General features: G+C 30.9%; 1 long non-coding RNA gene and 2 other non-coding genes across 3 annotated transcripts in view; 2 read left to right on the top strand and 1 right to left on the bottom strand.

The window, feature by feature from the left end:
* Positions 1–509: 509 nt before the first annotated feature.
* Positions 510–583, bottom strand: Trnai-aau. Its single transcript has one exon. It is a non-coding gene; the product is annotated as a tRNA-Ile (tRNA).
* A 2,384-nt stretch (positions 584–2,967) lies between these two features.
* Trnal-aag lies at positions 2,968–3,049 on the top strand. Its single transcript has one exon. It is a non-coding gene; the product is annotated as a tRNA-Leu (tRNA).
* A 1,575-nt stretch (positions 3,050–4,624) lies between these two features.
* Positions 4,625–17,394, top strand: part of LOC119831611 — a 29,122-nt gene continuing 16,352 nt past the window's right edge. Inside the window, exons 1-2 of the long non-coding RNA XR_005287895.1 lie at positions 4,625–4,928; positions 13,163–13,202. This is a non-coding gene — a long non-coding RNA (uncharacterized LOC119831611). The remainder of the gene's footprint in view (positions 4,929–13,162; positions 13,203–17,394) is intronic.

The following is a 17,394-nucleotide window of genomic DNA, read 5'->3' as shown; positions in this document are numbered from 1 at the left end:
TAACCGGCCGGTTGTGCAATTAATATATAATTATATTTAGCTTCCAGCAATTGGAATTAAATTGATATTGATGAAATTCAATAGAGGCTAAATAATTGTAATCTTTTTGAAAAAAAGTAAATTAACGAACGCATTGCGTAGTATTCGTAGTTTAAGCTCCAATATTTTTGATATTGTATTATAGTATAGAATGGAATAAACTTTTGTAAACATAAGTTTTGTATTTTATTTATACAATTTCACAAAAGGAAAATAAATTGCATATATGTGGATCATATAAATAGATTGTGTTTCTTTCTGTCCAAATACTGGATAGAGCGCTTTATTAATTTAATTTGAATACAATGTTATGTTGTTTGTTTAATACAATAATTATGTTGCAGTTATGAAGACACTTTTATAGAAATTAAAAATAGAACAATTAAAAATTTGTAATGTTTGAAACTAATTCTGTATATTTCATGTATTATATTGCATAATTTCGATACTACAATTTATTAAAAATAATTTGGCCCATGAGGGGATCGAACCCGCGACCTTCGCGTTATTAGCACGACGCTCTAACCAACTGAGCTAATGGGCCACTGATAAATTTGTTCAAATAGTACTACGATTATTGAAGAACACTAAAAATATCGTAAAACCTGGTGGTAATAGATAATAAAAATCCTCTTAAAATAAAACACGCTTTATCGCATCAATAGCACTAAAAAAAGACAAGTCAAACTTTCGCATTTTAGTATTGGATCTCCAAGGCTGATACGATTTTTTATAGATTACTTACAATTATTTTAATAATAATTTTATACAAAGTAATAGATAACCAAATTTCCTCACTCTTCCCAGTCCATTACTTTATTCCCGCCGGCAATCTTCTCCTTTATTCCTCAAAAGTGAGCGTCGCATTTGCAGCGGCCGCACCACTGCAAATTTTCATGGACGTAGGTGATCGCTTACCATCAGGCGAACCACTGCTCCGGCCACTTACAATTCAAACAGGAGCATTTACTGTGCAAGCTTACCCATTTCGTAAGGAAGCATTTTCGACTCCCACGTTATATAAATGGACCAACTTTGGAGAATAAACTATGGATGAAGTACATAATTTTAATTTAGATAAGTGCATCATTAAGCATGATAACGATTCCAACGGATCTGCGTTTTGCTGTATGTTTTGATGACCCCTAAAACAGTTTGTTTGACTCTGTATATTATATTGTATTTTTACGTCTATCCCAGAATAACCAGGACAGTATTTTATACAAATAATATATCTGTTGGTAGTACGGAAGTTAGGATCAAACATTGTAATCCACGTTACAACGTACAATTACAGTAGCACGTCTCATTCAACAGCTATTGCTGTAATTTCCTCCACAGAAAATATAGGTACACGTCCATTTATGCGGTTTTTAATAATCGCAGCAATGGATATGATTAGAACTTGTTGCTATTCTATGTTAATTCTGGCGTGTACATTTGCTGCGCGATTGTCATGATTATAAAGTTGATTATACAAATTATTGCAACTAAAGACACTTAAATAAAAATAAAATGCTTCTTTATGTACGTTCTAAGTGGAAAGAAGGGAACACGAACCTTGGGCTACGGAAATTATGAAATATTTGTATCTGTCTAACCAGGTAAACTATTGGTATGTAAATATTTTAGGACGAAAAATCTGACGTGAGATTCAGAGGAGAGGGGAAGGGGTGTGAATGAAATATAACGAAATTGCACCAGAAGGTAGCGGAATTGGAAAAATAAGTATAAAAATAGTGTGAGGCTATTTTTTAGGTAATGGATTATCGGCGAAGTTGCGGGCGGAAAGTTTTTCATACAGTTTAATTTTTAGTTTTATAGCATTGTAATGCTTTATAAAACCGTTGCTACGGTTTGGCAAAAAACGCGGGTTCGAATCCCGCCTCGTGATCAAATTTTTTCTATTCTTTCAAAATTTCTCATTTTTCATACAATTTTCGTAAAAAGTTTTAACGAAAATTGCGTACGTATTGAACAAAGTTAATATTTATAAATATATAAACTAAGATTATTTTTATGAGACATGAATTAAAAATATGATAATATTATGTCTTACCTGATTCTTACGAATTACTTAATTTATTAATGACAGGTACTTTACCCTTTGGCCTTGTACTATACCAAATTTGCTTGTTTTTATCAGATGTCAATCACAGAATTTTCTCTTAATCATAAGAACTGCGCCATAGCGACCATATAAAGTGTCAGTCAAAAATAAACTTTAAATTTATATTAATAAGTATTTATTGAAATTTAAATTGCAATCAGGCAAAGGAGTCAATTAGTTACTATATAACATTTCATAATAATATAGTATCAGTGTCTTAAATAATTTTGTAACATTCAACTCATCGTGTTAAGTTTAAATTCAAGCGACATGGGTGTAAGATATACAATGTACTTAAGATTAAAGGCCGTAGCATATATAACGGGATAATACTGGGCTGAGACAGGAACGTACATATCGTTTATAGCGAGTCTTAAAACAAACGGTGAAAAACATGTTAAAACGAAACGTGCTCGAAAACTTTATTCGTATAAATATTAATAGTCGCCTATTGGTAACCCTCATGTTGGCCTATTTAAATTTGGCATTTATTTTTATAACAATGAAGTCTTCAGAAGAGTAGTATATTTCTAGAAAAATCTTATACTGGAAATTTTTCACGTATTCACGTTTCACGTACGTACCTACAGAAATATGATGGGAAAGTTCATGTCTATAGGTTTTACATATCTTTGTAAGAATATTCACAATTTTATTTATTGTGCGTAGGTTGTTCAAAAATAGAGTTTTTCTTTTAATTAATGTTTAAAATTGCAAATACGCTAAGATAATTTTTATATGATAATATATTACCGACATTAAATTAGGTAAAAATTTGTACACAGATATGAAAACACTAATTCATCATTTAGCTTGTAGGTAGCGTGGCCGAGCGGTCTAAGGCGCTGGTTTAAGGCACCAGTCTCTTCGGAGGCGTGGGTTCGAATCCCACCGCTGCCATTAAAACTTTTTTATTTTTAAAATAGACTAAATTAGTATTTTAGAAGAAATATTTATGTTTTTTATTTTTTTTTATTTTAGATACTTAGAGAATTCATTTTATAACATTAAATGAAAAACTACTTTGACATTACGAATCGAAAGAAACAAAATTTCTAATCGTACGGACACCAATTCGGTCATTATGCTCACTATTTTTATACCTACTTTACATTTTATTACTTGTATCTGTGAATACGACTAATAAACTATACTGTCAAACACAATCAAGTTCATTTACATAAATTATCTCCGACATATCTACTAACTACTGTATTGATAACAAAATAAGCTAATCAAAATTCTGTTTTATATCATCGGTGGGACGTCAATCATTATCAAATCTTGAGTTGTATGGGTATTTCTCCGTCCCTGAATAGCAAGCTAGTAACGTAGATGAAAGAAGTTAATATTTTATTTTTTCTTTGTAGCATGATTATATTATAAACGAATGTCTTCAAAGAAGTAAGTCTACTTTTGTGTGAAAATCGTTTGTATAAGTTACTACTTACTACGTTACGTACGTATGTTTTTTTTGTTACATACATAGGTTTACGACTCTATTACCTATGCGTCTATATAGATAGAAACTAGCTGACCCGGCAAACGGTGTTTTGCCTTACTCTTATCATTTAGGGGTATGAAAAATATTAAATAGATGTTGGCTGATTCTCAGACATACCCAATATGCGCACATAATTTCATAAGAATCGGTCCAGCCGTTTCCAAGGAAATTGGTAACTAAATTGTGACACGGGACTTTTATATATAAGATAAATCGCCAAATATGTTGCTGAGTGTGAACCTCGAGAATGGCTCGTCCAATTTGGATGTTTTTTTTTACTTTTTTGTTGAGACACAAGGAAGGTTTATTAGAAGAGAAAAAGCGTACGACGGGTGAAGCCGAGGCAGACCTTAAATTAAAATTAAACTGAAATTGAACTAATTTATTGCAATTTTTATTAATTATAATAAAGTATAATAATAAAAACACCAGAAATTAATATACTTTTGTTGTGTATTAATATACATTTTATGGTGTCTAAATTGAACTATTATGTACTGTATCGGGAAGACACAGGCTCCTGAAACACAGCGAAAGCTATATTAGGAGTCTGGGTTTTATGTTCTATGTGATTTATAATTTGTTCAATAAATGATTTTTATTTATTTATTTATTTATTTTGTACCATGTTAAATACCTATTAATGTAATAGTAACTATAATTTTAAGAATTTAAAATGTAGCTATTATTGTAGTTGACAATTACAGAATAAAAAAAAAGCGCTTACATTTTGAAAAATTACATATTTCCACAAAAACCCGTTTTCAATACATATTCCATAAATATTTACAACAAATTGATATTAACAATTTTAATTTTGTCACAACAAAAAACAAAGAAGGTCTTTGCTTGCGCGTGAAAAATAGACACAGAAATTGTTCCATTTTGAAACGAGTGTCATAAATTGATTAGAATGTAAACGCATCCCCGTGCGATACAGTCAAGTGCAGATTGGGCCGACAGGTGCCATTTATCCGACACGCGCGGTACAGTCGAGTCAACTCGTGTATGCGACTCGCGAATATAATCTGTACGGGATAAAATGAACCACGTTTTCCCGCGGTTAACGTACGCGCGCGTGAATTATATTTATAATCTGTAGTCTCATTTCAAATAGATTTTTTATTTAATTTAAAAAAAAAATATTTTTCCATTTGTGATCATTAGTGGGTAGATTTATTGTGAATAACATACGATTAACTTAAACATATAATGCGTTGCATTTTGCGGTTAATACCATAACTTACTACAGTGCAAGATTTTCTATGAAAATTGGTAAGTAAAAGAATTACGTTGATTAAATATATTGGTAATTGATGTTATTAGATAGAGTATATATATTAGTCTAGAACGATATTGTAAACAAAACATAGAACGGTAAGCGTCTAATACTCAACTAATTTGGTATTTATAACTGACAGTATGCGTAAAATTTATATGTATAAATATTTTGTTGCGTTCACAATTACTTACCACATTTTACTCACAATGAATTACCATTTTGTATTAACGTCACATATTATTTATTAAGACTTATGAATACGTATTTTGCCTACTTATATTTTCTAATTTTATTCCTAGCTAGCAGCGACCACATGCACAGGTATATGACAGCATAGAGAAATTGTGTTTACAGATTATGGACAAATATTAAAAAAAATGTTTTTTTTTTTTTTTAACGCAGACATTACAATCAGATATACCTATTATACAAGCATATTATTAATTAGATATATCTTTTAATACAAGCATATTCTCGTGTTATATTCAAACAATAAATGTGCAATATATAATTGGAGCTCACTACATTAACAGTCTTAAAAAAAATCATAATAGTTACAGTCATTTTTGAAAGTACGGGGATTAAAAATAATTAAACGAATATTGAGTTTCATATCTTAGATTTAGAATAATTGGATATATATCTAACTAGCTTTTTCCCGCGTTAAATTCGGAGTAGTTTAATAGTTTTTATTATACATCCATCTATTCTATATCTATATTATACATCAACCTTCCCCTTGAAACACCCTCTCTATTAAAAAAATCCATTAAAATCCGTTGAGTAGGTACTTTTAAACATTGAAGCATACATGGGGACATCGGGACAGACAGAGAAAGCGACTTTGTTTTATAACTATGTAGTAATGAGTGAGAAAATAAAATTGATCTATATAATTGAATATTAAATTAAAAATTAATGCATTATCGTTATGAACTTAAACAATCCGTAATTATCATGAAGGCAGCTATATTCACTTTTATCCGAGATCAAAAAAGAGGATATGTGTTCAACCTCATTTATAACGACAAAAAGCAATGTTTTTCGAAAATATTCAGCATTATTTAACGCATACGTATAAGTAGTAATATGCCATTTTTTGTCATAAAGTAGTATAATAAAATCACTGTACAAAGTGTGATAAAACGTAGTAGAGAAAAAATATAGATCGTTACTACTAGAGCAGTATTTCACTTCATTTTCACCTAACAATAATTTGTTGTGTAAATAATGCATACAAGAGAGTTGGTGATTTTTAACGCGGATATTGTTCCATTTATTATCATTAATTATGCAATTAAATAATATGAACTAATTAACTAATTTGCCTTTACAATTCAAACCATGTATTCATACTTTCATATTTTGTCCGTAATAGTTCGTATTGTTTTATTGTTGAATTATAAATTTAAATAATTTTAATGATTACATAAATGATAAAACCAACAAACACTTTGAATTAGAAATTTTGTTACATAACATGATAGGAATATTTAAAACATAAATTTCTCAATTACGTAGTATGTAAAGTACGTATTCTTTACGGTAAATGTTATTCATTCATTCTACCATTTTTTTTGCAATTACATAAGTATTTTAATATCGATTAAAATCTCTAAACAATATATTTATTGATTTAATATAGTATAATTCCATAGATATAAACGAAGAAAATGAATAAAATGAATAATTTTAATTCATGAAAAACATTACATTATTTTCTGCTATATTACCAATATTTACAAATGTATAAGGAATATAGATAAACAAGAATCATCGTAGGTAATGTTAACAGTCTGATATATCAGTACTCTATTGTCTTCAATCGTATATCTTAGACCTTCTTTGTACAAAATTAGCAGTTCGCTGTATGATAAAATTATACCGCATTTTATAATTTCATTTCAATCCTAATGAGAAAACACATAAATTCTGATATATTTTTATCGTTGTATGTGGTAGTCGAGCACGCTTCGAAATCACCTACCTCTCCAAATGTTCATGGGCAGTGTTAGCGTTTACCATCAGGCGACCCACCAGCTCCATTGCCGACTATGACAAAAAAATTAATCTTGAAAAGATGAGACTGATGAATAGCATTATGGTTCTGCCACAGAATAATAAGAACAAGTATCTGTGTGGATTCATAATCCACACAGAGTTGCAAAACTTGACATAAAATACTTTTTATTTGTGACTTGTACAGTGCACTGGCACAGTAAATTACCTAGCAAGCTAAACGCCTACATTACTACACTAAACACACTTGCCAAAATTACATCTTGTATTACTGTAGGCCAGATTGTACCTCCGGTAGGACTAAAATGTATTTGGTCTAAGTAGAGATGAATAAATAAATGTACAGAGCAGCCTGTAGGAAAACAGCGAAGTCCTTATACATTCGACCTCGCGTTTGTTTAACAGATAGTCCTTTATTATAACAGAAAGACGTAAAGACAATTATATTGTACGTATCCGATCTGAAGTAACAGTTCAGCTACTACAAGCAACAAGCGCTTAGCTGAGAACCAATAGAAGTTTTTCAAGATATAAAATGATGTGAACGCTTCCGAAGATATTGTTCCGGTCGTTCCCACACAATAAAAAGAGCCCTCGATAATAAGTGCAGATAATTGACGCATACAATATTATATGTACATAATAAGTGATTGTGCATTGTGTTTGAGTGTCGTGGGGTATTGATGGGAATGATTTGCCTTGAGAAAAATATGGCTATTCAGAGAAATGTTGAAGTTGTGAGATTCGATGTATACCAATTACGTATATGTAGATTTGTCATTATACCTGAGTAGTCTAGTGACAGGAGGATATTAGAGACTTTTATAAATATTATATACGTTTTGTTATCTAGTTATAGATATATATACGTTTTATTAAATTGTTGTAATATCCAGCTCGGATAATACGAGTACAACAATTTATGAATTTTCGAGAACGGAAGTTGTTAAGGGTAATGCAAAAGGAAACCTATAAACAATTTTTTTACCACTTTAATACAAATACAATGTCTCAAGAAATTTTATCAATTTCAGTTGTAACTGTACATGAGTGTTTTGAAAGTTAGTGAAATATGGCTATTACATCTACTTTATTTGATATATCATTATAGTTCGATGAAATGCTGCAGTTTATATTTTTACGTACGTTTGTTGTACATGCTACATTTTAATCAAAATGGATTCATAAATTTAATTTCTGCCTGAAATTATTGAAGAGCTATATAAAATGAGATGAAATACATATTCATGAATCAATAAATAGATGTATCTCCAGCAGTAGGTTTATGTAAACATTAAGTGAGATCATTACAAGATCAATTCGTATTTGATATTAACGGTGTGAGGTGCCGCCTAAGAGGCGGTACCAGCGGCCGGTGTAACGGTAGGCCGACCTCACCATTGGCTGCTACTGGTAAGCCTATTGCGATTTAATATTTATTTTGTGTGGAAACTATTAGTAATTTACGCGTAATTTTCTTGCCCAGCTTCTTCACGAAACGAACCATTTTACCATTACCATTAAGGGAATTGTCATATTTTAGGTTATAGAAAAATCTAAAAGACGCTTCATATATAGTCGACATCATTGTTTTAGAAACAATGTCTGTGCCTGGACTCATACGAATAATACTTAGTAATTCTGAATGACTCATTAACAGTAACTTAATAAAACAGAAAACAGGCATATTTTTACAATTTTGATATTTAATATGGTGAGTGTTTTGGTTTATTTATTCCACAAAAGTAAATTTGAGAAATTCATTTTACCCGACAACGACAACTTAATCATGTAGATTAAGTTAATTAAAATTGTCCTATCAAAGCATGCAGCATCATAACTTTAATAATGTTATAATTCTGAAAAAAAATTTTTTTTTGATAATATTATATAATCAAAATATTATGTTCTCCAATCGGTGAATGAAAATATCGTGACGAAGCGCTGTTTGATCTCAAGCCTAATAAATATTCTACGATACGATACAGTAGTTTAATGATCTTTCCACCAGTAGCTTCACATTGTCAAATCAAATCAAATTCCCATAAAAATCAAACGTTTTACCGCATTAAAAAGTACAGACATAAAAATCATATAACGAAATCGGTCAGTTTCGACGTGAAAACAATAAATATTGAAAAGCACACATTCGCATTTATTATACTGGTAAAGATAAAACCCCATAGACTTCCAGAGTCTTCAGCAGGGAACTTCGATTTAGCAGTAAGTAAATAGACATTTTTATAATTTCAACAATTATATTAGTCCGTCCATCAAAATACCAGTCAACGAACTCATAGACGTGAAAAGTGAATCTTTCAACTCAATTCGGCAGTTTGCGCAACACCCGTGAATCTATTTAAATTCTCATAAAAATAATTAAACGTTGCGCACGCGCCGTTATTTCGGATCCATATGTTATGATTCGGTAACGGTCAGTCGGATAACGGAAGGTGAAGCTTTATAACACGCAATCCTGTAACTAGTTATTTTATACGATTCGTTATGCTTTTATGATTCAAACCATCTTCGTTAAGCTCACTTTAATGCAGATCCCGTCAAATGGCAAAAATATGTAGCGTCCACTGATGGTCTTAGATCCTACATAAATTATAGTAATAAATGTTGTTATCATCTCCTAGTTTAGTCAGCAGCCTTGTATTGAGTTTTATAAATAAAAAAATTGTCATTCCGGATAATTTTTCATAGCACCTAAGTTAGAGACATGATTTAGAATTCCAATATACTAGATGTGAAAACTTCAGCACAAGATCCCTCTGCTTGATTCTGTAGATATCTGTGTTTTTTTTAATTAATTTAAAAAGAAATATAACTACACAGAGAAGAGGATAGAAAAGAGCAAATCTTATACTATTAAATAAACTTGTAGGTTTATCGAAGTCCGCATACATCATTTCCATTTAAATTTTCATCATTTCAAATGTTATTATCGCTTTATATCTCTTTACTATTTATATACAAGTCTTTTTATACTACTATGGTTAGAAAGCTATTTTTTTTAATCTGTTTTTCGGTCCAATTTTTATGACAGCTTTCAATATTCAGGTTGTTTAGACATTGTGTTATATAAAGAGTTTTAAAAGACTGTGTATTTGTGTTTTAAGCTCTCAAATCTGCGTTCGTGATATTTAAGACTTACATAACGCCAATCTGCAGATATAAGGACAGGCTTACATTTAACACGTAGCGACAATAAAAAATAGATGTATAATTTCAATAATTGTGATGAACGCGTATATAAATTGTTGACAAACTTATGTGAGAACATCTTATTGACGCGTAATACAGCTCCATCCAACCAACGACAAAAAAAAATCCGTTGGAGTAAAAGCATTAAACGCAAAGAAGATTTTGAAGTACTTGCCAGTGTTAAGCATAATTATATTCAAACATTTAGTGTACAAGAAACTAGAATTTTAAAACTAAGTTAAGCACTTCAAAGCGAGAGGTTAACGCAAATAGCCATGTAAACTGTAAACATTACCGTTTTAAGAATTCACGGCAAGGTGTTTTGCGTTTTCATAATATTGTACGTACTTGACAAAGTACAATGAATTCTGACAAAATGTTACTCGTGTTTAACTGGCAACACTAATGTGCAATCACGTCCCGAAGGCGGCAATGTGTCTAACTGCGTAGTTTGCATACCTTGATTTTCCCAGTATTTGTTTATTTCTGAAATAAATTTGCGTTGCTGTTCGAGTAGCAGTTATGAATGTAGATAAAGCTTTGGGGTAATAAAAAAACAACAGAGATTTGTAACTCAGTTTCAAGAACTGACTAAGTGAATAACAACTGGAGCGACTTTAACTTTTAGTTAAAAATTTAATGTTCATGAATTATTTATAGATAATTGTAATGGTTTATATCCTAGCTGCAGTAGCGCATCTAGATATTGATATCATAATTGCATAATTTAATATTTATTACCAAGATCAATTTTAATCGAAACATTCACCTGGATGCTATTGTGATAGAGTAGAGAAAAAAACAAAAATACTAGTAATACGATATTAATGATTGGTTTAAGGCAGATAAACTGTGTTGAATAAATCATTATTTTACAAACATTTTTAACGAAGCTAAACCATCTTCAATTCTACAAAACTACATCAATGTGAGCACACGGGAGGCATTAGTTTTCAAATAAAAAAAGAATCATAAAGAATGGTTCCAGTTAAAAGTGCTTAAAAGTAACAAATCCAAAAAATAACAGTCGAATTCAGAACTTTTTTGAATTCTGTCAATAAATAATGTCTTCCGAACTTCACAAAACCAATAATTGTAGTGTTCCTAAAAAAGTTGTCACGGTCAACAACTCTAATTTTAAATCTCGATATTTCAAAGAATATTAAGAACACTAAATCGAATGTACATCAATATTTGAATTCACCAAATATTTGAGTAGCTCTGTACATTCATAGATAAGAATCTAGCCGATCAAAGTGATTTGTCTTTTTTACCATTCCAAGCGTATTTGGACTTTCGGGCGATGTTTTACATACTAATTAGGACTATAGTAACATGCAGATCCGGAATTAGGAGCCTATTTACGTTAGCAGACGGTGGTGACATCATTAATTTATCTAACCCATCAGTTTTGTTATTATACTTTTATGTTATCTGTGCTTTTATCTTCAAATACGTGTCATTATTGTACAAAAAAGTTTCGTTGGCATTAATCGAAACCGTTATTATTTGAAAATTTCTTTTTCATAATCCAGTTGGAATATGACCCATACAATAAACGTTTGTGGCTAAAAATAATTAATTTAAAGAACATTATATGGAAGGAAGGATATAAGAAATCATATTATTTTAAAACTTGTATTGAGTCGTAAGTTAAATAAATAATAAGAAATATCTTACGTCGTTTTTGGAAACCAACGATAATAAATTTACAAAAAAGAAAGAAATAAAGCTTAATTGTACCGTTACCACGTTTTTGCGCTATTAATTTTGACCGTGATCTCTAGATGGACAAGCGACAGAGGTATTTGTGTACATAAATCGTCATTTACGCAAAGAGCATGCTTATTAAGCGATATTAGGTTGTGACCAGGCGCCCTTAGAGCATCTGTCTGCGGTTGTTATGCTAGTTATGCTAGTGTGGGAATGGAAGCGAGACTAAATGGAAAACGAAAATGAAAATATGTTTTAATTCGTTTGTATAATCGCGAGTGGGGAAACTCGTTGAAAATGTAACCTACCTACTTTAGAGAGGACATTATAATGTGTAAAATGAAGATGTGGATATATGATTATTCGGCTACATTAATACAATTGCAAAAGACACACACACAAAAAATCTCCTGAATAAAATGCCTGTGCTGAAATAGTTTTTATAAACTATAAGTAGGTGACATGTTGATTTACATCCTGACTACAATTTGTAAGGTTGTTATAGTTAATTTAATTTTTACTTTCGTAAAATACTTGATTTAACAATAAATATTTACTTTTCTTAAAATCTTTTCATACTTACGAGCTATACAGTGTATAATATGACTATTAAAAATTTATTTCTGTTAATTTGGTATTTAGAAATCATAATATAACTTATACCTAATTCGTTATCTATTCATATAACAAAAATCTTCAAATAAAGAGATTTAAACTATTGCATACGGGAAACGTACTTGAACTGAATAAAACTATCAATCACTCCGTTGTCACTGGTATTGGTATGTACCTTGGTCTACTACCTACAACATTGTCATTTACGTAAAAACCCACAGATGCCTAAACGTCGGCATTATACCATTCACATCCATCAAAACATCTCCACCTTGTAGCGAATGTTAATTAATTCGATTATTTCCGTCTCAAAAAACCCAGGAAGAAATAAGCCATGAACATGGCTGGCTAGGCATGTACCACGCTTCGGTGCCGACCATCCTACCATATCGCACTAACTTCATAACCACTCACGATTTTCACCTCTAAATTCTTTAAGATAAAGTTGATGAATTTATAAAAATATTGAAACCTTCGGTCGCCCTCACAATAATTGTTTAAGTGAATGAACTATGCGCATACATTATTTGTTTAGTTACCTTAAGCAGATTTAAATACATTGCAATGCGTGATAATCGTGGCAGATTCTTTATTCAATATTTATTTTATGATTGCTTAGTTAGACATTTATTATACGTATTGCGTTCTTATAATATTTCTTTTATTACAGATTCGTGAAAGGGCATAAGGAACTGCAATGATGACATAAGGTAAGTTATTTAAGCCTCAGAGCGATATTTAAATATGAATTAAACATATCAGGAACGGAAATATAGCGATACTAAGTATAACGTGAACAGTATAAATAATAATATGATAAAATGGAAATGATTTTTTATATGTTTTAAGTGATATAAGAACCTATTATATTCATACAAAATGTTATAAATTTTATAAATCAATATTATGTAAATTTAATATAACATTATTTTATCAATGGTATCAAATTTCATTAAAAGCATTCGATTGAAACCATCTATTCAAATCCAGTTTCTGTAGATTTTCATCTAACAAATGGTTTGAATTGACGAATGATAGCAATGGAGATTGACTCGATATACTCTGGTTGTAACATACTTATATATTTATTTAACATATTATTCATTAACATATGCATGTATAGAATACTGCTCTGAATTTATAGCTTTGATGGGCGCCTGGGAATGGACATTTATTAAAGTAGCGCTCACAAAAAATGTCTATTAAGAACTGAAATTATTCATCCTACGTACGCTATTAGGTGACTGAGATAGCATTCGTACATGTATTTAGCTTTTAATTATATTTAAACACATTTAAAAACCCTTGTAATCGTTTTAATAGCTAACATAACATCAGAATTTTAATTTTGGGTTCAATACCCATTATTATGTATATTAATATTATAAGGCTGATGAAGAGTTTGTTTGTTGAACGCACTAAATGAAGGAACTATTGATCCGATTTGAAAATTTCTTTAAGAGTTAGATAGCCCATTTATTGAGGAATGCTATAGGCTACGTATGAACCACGGGCGAAGCCGGGGCGGACCGCTAGTGCTATAATATAGAGAGATCACAATATTTGCGGTGGAATGTAACATTTACTCTCCTCCTGTCCCTGTTATTATATATACGTCATTTTCATTATTGTTATTTTTTGTTACCATGTAAGCAAAGCCGCAAGTATATATTATGTATTCTCTTAACTATTTAGTCGTGTCAGTGACAGTATTACGGCATTTATTACCGTGAATTGTGTGTATATTTAACTGTTTCAATTCATAGATTTACGAAATTTTAATCCCATTAATAAGAAATAGAATTTCCTTTTTCTTCTTACAAAATATGCCCTTATATGCCGATATGCCCTTAATCTTGTCAAATACATACTTTTAACACGGACCCTTTGAGTTGAAATGGAATAAATCTTACTAGTATCCTTAGCTTGAAAATGATCGCGGGAAGTATCTCGTGAGTAATTGAATAAATAAGAAACTCGTTCCTGATAGAGTAACGCCTAGGTGTAGACTATAATGTGTTTCTTGCGTCAATAGCCTTAATAACTTTGCGAGCAATTTATCAAACCGGGTGGTATTTGCTTACTAAGTAACAGTCGCATATCCTTTACTTGAAGAACTTTTTATGAGAGGATGTTTCTATTATATATTTTATTAATGGAACGAACCGTTATATCATATGAGTTGTCATAGACTGTTCTAGACGTTCTTAAATATTTTTTACTGTTTAGTTTAAAATGAGGATAGGTTATAATTAGAGTCATAATAAATCAAGTTCATTAAATATAGGCATTTAAAAACAAAGAAAATCTAACGTACGACAGGCTTTCATAAACTGGAGAATTTATTTCGGCAAAACGATGTAAGTAAGGTTAGTTTAGTCAACATATAGATCATATATCAAGCAAAAATAATTTTTAATATAAGAGTTAAAGGTATAATTATAAAATACATTAAAAGCCTATACTGAATATTTCATAACAATGTCTTTTTTAAAACATCATGCAATAAGTCCGATTATGAATGAAATAATCCACACAAAAAATGTAATAGTACGACCACCACGTAAGTAACATTGGATAGGTACATACTTGGACATCGATCAGTACATCAAATCACATTAACGTATCGCAGTGCTGTATAAAACTGCAATAGACTACCATTATCCACGCACGAGACACGCACGCGTGGTATTCCAGCAAAAACGTTGCTTCTCGAAAATAGACTTAGAGTTAAAGAGAAAGCGCTTAAAGCGACGAACTCGTATCTCAAAATACGTGCCGTCTGAAGCGCGGTATGTGCTATGGCTTGCGGTTTTTATCGACATCTGGTAGATAGACAATAATTGACCAACTATGTCATAAGAAGGAAATAACCAACGGATTGAGGCATTGTTGCGGAATTTATATCATCAATATCTTACGTCCACGCGATGATTTGAAAGTATTTGCTTGTTTATCCTTTGATTTCCGTATACTAAGAGAATGCGGGTCGAGAGGTCGTTTTTTTCACGTACGCCTCTCAGTCTTATAATTGTTCCCGCGTGATAATGAAATCTTAGTAACGGGTCTCTTGATGATCATTTGATAGTAAACTATAAATCAGCCGCTAGTTACTTGAACATAAGTTCTTATTTTGCTATTAATGCATAAATGAGGTTTTTGCGAGCTTTTCGATTAAAGTTGTTATTGGAATCTCACTCCGCGACTGGTTCATTGATTAATGATATTTTCTTGCAAGGAAAATTGCAACTTGATGTCCTTTAGGGTAACCGCATTCTGATTGTTTGTCTCATACTCAAAAGTTCTTAATAAATATTTTTTATTATTTATAGTTTTCACCAAAAACCATTTGTATTGTCAAAAGTAGATCATAATCATCATTTGTATAGAACCACACGAGAGGCACCTTCAAATAATAAAAGAATGAAGAAATTCAATCGGTTCACCTAGACTAAGTTTTGAATTAACAACATCAAAAAAATACAGTCGAATTGAGAGCCTGCTCATTTTTTGATGTTGGATGAAAGAAGAAAAGAAGACATAATTTTGATTCAATTACGCGTTGATGCTTAATTACATTTATTAATAGACACGCGCGTGATTATAAAAAATACGTAACCGTTTAGCATAAGAAGTTGTGTTTAGAAAAAACCTATAACTGCCAATCGAGTTGCGCGTGATTATAGCGTAGCGTCCTCATTGCTACAATTACGGAACCCCTGTGACAACTTAGAAAATTGCCCACAAATAGGAGTATGCATGCACGCATACTGTAATAATACGGATTAGAGAAAATGCACATGGTCGTTCTAACGTTTAAAGTTATTTCACTCCTATGTATAAGAAATTGTCGCTCAGTGAATAACCGTTTTTCGATGGTATTTTCATCCATTGAGCCATTTGCTACCGTTTTAACGCAGAAATTAATAAAATTTAAAGTAATGAAGATCGTAAGTAAGTTAACTGTAGCTAGCAGTACTAGTTAGCAGATTAGAAAATCTAGATGATGTATGCTGTTAATTAAGGACATTGCAAATCCTCCAAAAATAATGTACGTTTCGGTTGAGTTTTTGAAGATGAAATAAATCTATATCAAACAAAAGATTAATTGCCATTTAAATAGCATTTATTTATAATTGATTGTTTATCTCCTATATAGCGGGATAATTTTATATCGTAAATATGATTACCTATATTTTAATTACACGACATGGGATTCATTAAGTATAATTTTCTGCTATTATTTACACAACTTTTTTTTTTATTCCGAGTAAGCCGATATTTAATAGCTTATCCCACAAAAAATTAAATAAAAAATCCATTCCTTGCAATGTGCTAGTGCGTTTCGATAGATACATATCTCTTTTGTGAACGCGTCCTTAAAAGCGTAAACCACCAGGACTTAGTGTCCCATTATATGCATACGTATTTTTAAAAGGAAATTTGACTTTATGCTATATTTAAATGTCTAGCTTTCTCAGCAGTCGATTGCATAACCTCAGCGTGACTACAGAGTTTTTTCAACACGTATGAAAACGAGGGTACTTTCTCAGTAGAAAAACTTCATTTTGTATATGGTGTTAATGACAGACCTGTTTTATTCTAACTAAACATTGCATAGGCTTTTCAATATACTCATGTATAGCAAGGAATGTGAATAAACTGCTCCTATATTACACTTTTATTGAAATTGAAAGCAGCAGTCACGGGTATTGAGATCTTATCAATGTTATAATTTATTACTAGCTCTTTCTTCCAAACAAATAATTGAAGCTTATTTCTAAATTACCGTCTTTCACGTTAATGGAGACGTCTCAATAAGCGTTAAAATTTCAAACGTTTAGTATTCTGTATGTTTAATAATAAATTATATACACAATACTTGAAAATTTTAAAGATGAT

Source organism: Zerene cesonia, chromosome 14 (genome assembly GCF_012273895.1).
Source record: "Zerene cesonia ecotype Mississippi chromosome 14, Zerene_cesonia_1.1, whole genome shotgun sequence".
In the NCBI taxonomy this organism is placed as follows: Eukaryota; Metazoa; Arthropoda; class Insecta; order Lepidoptera; family Pieridae; genus Zerene; species Zerene cesonia.
The sequence above is the reverse complement of the archived record's forward strand: the minus strand, read 5'-3'. Positions and strand labels throughout refer to the sequence as shown.